The sequence below is a fragment of the Centruroides sculpturatus genome, unplaced genomic scaffold, assembly GCF_000671375.1.
Source record: "Centruroides sculpturatus isolate CEXI.00-Female unplaced genomic scaffold, Cexi_2.0 scaffold3010, whole genome shotgun sequence".
NCBI lineage: Eukaryota > Metazoa > Arthropoda > Arachnida > Scorpiones > Buthidae > Centruroides > Centruroides sculpturatus.
The window spans coordinates 7,761-14,681 of record NW_019387101.1 but is presented as its reverse complement, the minus strand read 5'-3'; the positions used below and the strand labels follow the sequence as shown (position 1 = coordinate 14,681).

The 6,921-nt window shown below is 27.0% G+C and overlaps 1 long non-coding RNA gene across 1 annotated transcript; it reads left to right on the top strand.

Moving 5' to 3' along the window:
• The first annotated feature begins 311 nt into the window (after nucleotides 1-311).
• LOC111616163 lies at nucleotides 312-4,274 on the top strand. Its single transcript, XR_002755200.1, has 3 exons — nucleotides 312-344; nucleotides 2,925-3,017; nucleotides 4,140-4,274. It is a non-coding gene; the product is annotated as an uncharacterized LOC111616163 (long non-coding RNA).
• Nucleotides 4,275-6,921: the final 2,647 nt, after the last annotated feature.

The following is a 6,921-nucleotide window of genomic DNA, read 5'->3' as shown; positions in this document are numbered from 1 at the left end:
CCAATTCTGAGTAGCATTATCTTGTTAACATGTAAAATTTTACATAATTGAAGTTTTCGACTATTTACAAAAATATCAAATTTTCGAGTCTATCTTAATCCTTTTTTATACACACCAGAAGTAACAGTTTACATGGTTTTTTGTTGAGGAATAACTTCTTAAAAAAACAAAGGTAAACAAGTAAAAAGAGAGGAATTACAGAAATTGTAAAATTTTAGTTTTGCATATTGTTTTATGTTGATTATTTTTCATTTTTAATTGTAATTAATTTGAAATAATTATGGATTTCTGAAACCAAACACTTTTATTACAGATGTAATTGAAACAAAAGACGAATCTGACAAGTAAGTGAATGTAATAATATAATTAATTATACAAAAGTATTAAAATTGATTTAAAATAAAATTCTTTGCCTTATTTATTGTAATTAACATTATATGGAGTACAATTTTCAGATGTATTTATATTTAATTTTATTATTTAAATTATATTTTTCATATACATCCAATTTGGTTTTTATATGGTAGATGCATTTTCAAAAAATCTGTAAAGAAGGATATCATTTGTATGGAGAAATGGAAGATTGGTTCTAGACCTTAAAAACTAATAAGGATAATAAGATAAAGCAATTAATATAACAGGATATGTTTAAACAAAAAATTTCAATTTAGTTAATAAATCAGAGATGGGATGATTGCAATTTATTAGTAAAATTTAATAAATTTATATTTGCACAAATTTTATCTTTATTTGGCTTGTTCAATTAAACAGCAAAATTCCTTTAGCTCAATACCAAACGGTATGCAAAAATTATTTCATACTGAAAGAAATTAGAAGAAATTAAATAAAATGCAAACAAATCATCAAACCTTAAATTAAGTTGGTTTTTTTTTATTGCTTCAGTCATGAGCTAAAGTTAGAATGAAAGATTGATTGTTGCTTCACATTCAAGTAAGTCATAAAAACCAAAATATACTTGAGCATGTTTAGTAGTCTTAAATGCAAATTATAAGAATTTTTTTAAGAAAAGAACAGTTTTTATAAAAACAAAGTATGGAAACTTTTTCATAGAAATAAAATCAAATAGACATTTTTAAAAAGGTCAATTTACTGAAATTTATTAAATTAAAATAAATTTTGTAAAAAGAAAATTAAATGTCATTTCCAGACTGTTAAATCAAAATTATGTAAAAACAAAATTGCATATGTTTTCAAAACCAAAACTTGAAAGGTCAGCCAGATGGCTAAAAAGTAAAGTAGTAACCTATTATTAGGGGGATCTGTATGTTAATCTGATTAAAATCCTCATAAGTTATTTTGGGTAGGACAGATTAGGATATCATTTTCTATCTTTTATGCATGCTGGTGATCTGCAATAAGACTAGCACATTTTAGTATGTATTGTCAGCAACAATTTAATTTTGAATGTTGTTCATGAATGCTTGTTTGAATTTTTATTTTTCTCTAATTTAATTTTTAATAAAATATTACAATTAATTAATATATAAAACAAAATACAGTTGACCCCCCTATAATGCGATAGATATGTTCCACTTTTTATGAAATTTACGTTCTACGAGTCCTTAAATACATGAGCCAATCACAGCCCGCCACGTATGAAGTTTACAGACTGTGGCTGTTTGAAAGGTTTTCTTCCATAAAATTAATCATTTCTAGACTAATTTGACTCAACATTTCCCAAACACATATAATTTCTTGGGAATAATCCATATAAACTATGCTATAAACAAAAAATTGTAGGATTACTTGCTGAGTGTGCACCATTCGATGACGCCATTGCTTAAGCTTGTTTTCGTCATGGAGTGGTGCATTGAATAGTGCTCATGTACTTCCTGATAAATTATTTTTCTGCGAGAAATTTGTTGAACTTTGGAGACATTATTAACATAAATATAATTTTTATGGATGTTAAATAATAATTGGTTTTAGTAGTTCCGCTGCTCATTTAAACTCAACGGTTTGTGCAATATCCGCTATTGGTCTAGATTTGACCAATCCTGTCACGACACGAGTCAGCGATGACGTTTTACCGCATTTCACGAGTCTCTTTTAGCGTCTTTATACGAATACGATCGCAATTTTTTTGCCGCAATATATGAATCCACATTATGTGAACCCATGTTATAGGGGGGGTCTACTGTATAGGCAGTTATTTCCATAAAGTCATAATTGCAGGCTGCAATAGCTTATAATTTGTTTCTTGTATTAATTAATCATAACATTTTACTATAAATTGAATAAGAGAAAAATAAAAAATTTAAAACATGAGCAATATTTAGAATTAATATTAAATTAACATTTACTGTTAATATGTTAAGTAATTTCAAATTTTCAATTATACAACTCCTAGTTTAATTCTAATTCAATAAAAAAAAAGGGCTTTTTTCTTTTAGATCAGAAAACAATATCCAAATATGTGGAAAATTTTTCATTAGCAGTAAGTGCAAAAAATGCAACAAAAAATTTTAGAAACAAAATTTAATTTCTAAAATAATGTTAAAATGAAAATAATTAATCTTATCATCTATACTATATAAATGATTTTATTTACAAAATTTAAATTGGACAGACTCTTACTTTTAAAATATGTTTATATCAAATGCAAAGAACTTTACATTTTTTTATTTTTAATACAAATAATTTCTAATGCAATCATTTACTTATGAATTTTTATAAACTGAATTTTTGTTCTATTAATTTAATGTATTCTATATTTAAAAAATGTTTATTTTGAATACAAAAAAATATATTTTTATTTAATTATAAAAATAATTCAAATAATGGATGTTATGTTGTGAATAATATATAAAAAATACAGAAACAGCAGGAAAGACTTTTTCATTTAATTTAATTATTTTTTGGAATAAATTGCAATATACAATATTTTATTATTTTTCTTAAAGAAGCCCTCCCAGAAAGAAAAAGAAAATTTGGGGCTATAAAGAAGATCCTTATATATTTTTTAAAGAAGAAGGAATTATTTGGCCAAATATTAGGTTTGTAATTTGAAATAGAAATTAAATTAGATATAGTTTTTATTGCAAGAAACTTATTGTCTTGGATGTAAAAGATCATTTTGTGTTGCTCAATTTTTTCATTCAGTTTTAATAAAGTTGTTGACTTATTAGCAAAAAGAAATTTGTTGGAAGTTAATTTTAAGTGATTAATTTTATGATAGTATTGCAGTACACACTTGTTTTTCTGGCCCTTAGTATATCTGGTCCAATGATTCCCAAACTTTTTAGAGCCACTGTCCCCTTGGTTCCATAAACTTATACCCAACACTCCCAATCCATTTTCCCTTATGTGAGAAAGGTTTCAAATAATTCTTAGAAAAGCTTTTCTAAGAACCTCACACTTTGTGTCCTCACTATACATTATTGTAATCATCTAGAAACCATTAAATTCAATGTTTCTTCTTGCCTGATTTATCAGAGGTAAGGAAAGGTGGTCAGTGACCCTTCTTTTCTTGCCTACAGTTATCATTCAGTCCTACCACCCCCTTGCTTCTATTTGTCCCCTAGATTTACTCACCACCCATGAAGTGATAATACCCTCTTTGTGAACCACTGATCTAGCCTCTCAATTATCTGTCATATCTCCTATTATAATATGTTATATCTCCTAATATAATATGCCTCCATTCATGTTTTTTTAAACATGTATATTAAATTTACAATTACTGTATATAATTTCAAAATAAGAAAAACAGTACTGCTTCAAAAAGGAATTAGTACTGAAGGTGTCAACCTTCAGTACTAATTCCTTTTTGAAGCAGTACTGTTTTTCTTATTTTGAAGTAGATGTATTCTATTTTTGAATCAGATGTAACATCATTCATTATCTTTAGGTCTATACATATTTAGTAATCTGGCACTCTTTGTGCAAGGAATGGCTAGATTAGCAAGAGTCTAGTGTATATAAATTATTATTTTAAGGAAAAATTAAAATACATTTAATTTTTGTGATTTAAAATTCTTCAATTATAAATTTACTATGTTCATGTATCTGATCTAATCTTCAGATAATAAATCGAAGATCAACAATTAAAATGTTTTTGTTTATTTGTATATATATTTTAATATACAAATTGTACAAAATATTTTGTTTTTCCTCAGGGATTTCTATAAATTGGATTCATTTCCATATAAACAGCTTTTAAGTCGTTGTGCAGGAGAAAGGAAGAAAAACTTATATTTTGTGTCTGAAGCTGCCAAAAACATTGTTCAAAATAATATTGATTTTGTAAAGGTGTGTGAAAATTTAAATCAATTATATTTAAGTATTTATAATTGAAGCTAATTAAATGATATCTTTTTAAAATAAAATATTGCAAGCATAATCTTTCTTAACAGAATTATTTTTAGAATTCTCCTCTGAACTTAAGTTGAAAGCAAGAATAAGTGTCAAGGAAATTTATATATATGATTATGAGGAGAGATCAGAGTAAACTTCATTTACTATATTCTCAAATATCCACTACATTTTTGCAAATTTATATATTATAACTAATTTTAACTTATCTACAATGCAGTTTTTGCTTTGTACACACAATAAAAAAAGTACATTTAATCAGTTTGTAAATTAAAACAATATTTTTTAATTATATTTTACATAGTTTTTCTTCATATGCAATAACTTTGCAAATAATTGTAGGTTATATATTATGATCTCATTTTTTATAATACAAATTTTGTTCTATGTAACTATGCACAAATAATATATGATACATGATATAATATCATAAAATGGAAATTGACTTTTAACAGTTAAAGAATGATTAAAGGTTGAAGTCTTTCAATGATTTAAGCTTTCCAATGACAATAGATTCATAGTTGTTTGAACAATTTGGCCAACAAGAATCTACAGTATATTCATATATTTTGGTTTCATAGAGAAATAATACAGTTAACTGGAACAGTTTTTACAAAAAATATTAAATTGATTGAAGTGGAGTGCTAGTGAAGCCATTTCTATATGGCTTCACTAGCACTTGTAGAATTGAGTTTGTTTCAAAATTTGATTGATTGATTTTGATTAAACTTTGTCACTATGTATAATAAGATGATGAAATTGAAAATGTAATAAAAATTGGAAGTCCATGATTTCATTTTCAAGATAAAGTGGAGTCAAAGTGACAGTGTCCCGTCCAAAGTTGCTAGCCCAGGCACATGCAATTTTTCTTAATTCTTTTTTTTTTATGCTAGTGGTGATATCACTGCTGCCATAGCAACAGGAGATCATTCCAATGGCCTGCTGAAACAATGTTACTGACTTGCTTGCACTTCAATGTAATTCTTAGTTTGTGTTCAGACAGAAGATGAGCTGTAATTAGTTATAAATATATTTGATCAATGGCCAGTTTTTCCAAACTTTATCTGTTTTTGTAATGATTGGAAAAAACTTGCATGCATTGTTTTCATTTGTCATATTCAAATTTGTTTATACATATTTTTGGATGATAATCACATATTCATGATTCAGAGTTTTAATTTGAATCTGTGCCAAGCATGCAATATTGAATATGAAGAGTATTATGTGAGTCCAAGGAATATAAAAGTTTTTCTGAGAAAACATCTAACAAATTCTGTTCTTCACAGAATTTAAATAATTTACATGAATTTAATATGTAATCAACTTGACTCATATTTTTTGTTTAGAAAAGCATTAGAATTGAACTAATTTATATTATTTTTTTCTTCTAATATTTAATATCAGTTTAGATTAAAGTGTTACTATATATATAATAGCACTTTAATTTTAACTAATCTTGTAAAATGACAAAATCTTTGATATAAGTTGAATTAAAAAAATTTAGTTTTAAATGCAATTTTGGTAATATATTTACAGCAGTACCCACTTTATTTAAATATCTTATCTAATTTTAGCTAAACCATTATATTATTTTAACTTGCATGCATGCATGCATACATACATGCATGCATACATACATACATACATACATACATACATATAGACAGAAAAATNGGCTACAATAAGAAAATCTCTCCTTCTACGTAAATCAAGGTAAAACTGTAAACAAATGTTAGATAATCGCTATTTTCGTCGTTTTTCAGCTCCAATTTAGCTCTAATTTACATATTTATTGACGTTATTTAAACGAATAAGTGTTTTGATAGAAACATTTCGAGGTAAAATTGCCCGCAAAACTAAAATACTTTTGGTTTAATTATTTCCCGCTATTACGCAATATATAGAAGTAATGAGTTTCCCCGGCAAATTTTTCGACTGGAAGCTTTTGATATGACTGACATCTAGTCCAAGTAAAGTCAAATAAAAAAACGTTCTAACCGCATGTTGATCGGACTGAAAAGTTGAAAGAATATAAATTTTTTCAGTATTTTTATATTTAAAAAAATGTTAACTAAAGATTGAGCTGGGTTTGTGAGACCCACTGTGATTCATTGAGGCTATCTCTCTGTGGACCACCTTTCCTTGTAAATACTTTAAGATGAATAGTCTGATATTTTTTTTATCAGTCAAAACTGACTTAGGCTGTGTACACGCTAGACGTTTAAAAACGTGCGTTTTAAAGAACCAAGAGTTCTGCATAGGCATACATACTCAAACGCGCGCTTTTGGCCAAGGACGCGTCAAACGCGCGTTGATAGATTTTTGTTAAAACGCGCGTTTTGGAGATATATGTGCTGCCATGTTGTACTGTACATTCAATCGCACGCTTTCGGGTAGAGTGGACGTACGTTGGCCGAATTGGAGAACGATCATTTCGATACTGATCTATTTATTGATGAAATCTAAAAGACACCTGCCATCGTCAAATGATTTTATATTCTAAAAGAATTAAAAATTTGGGTTCATATTATCTTAGTTTTGGATACAACGTCAGAAACATTCCATGCATCAGTCTATCTCGTAATG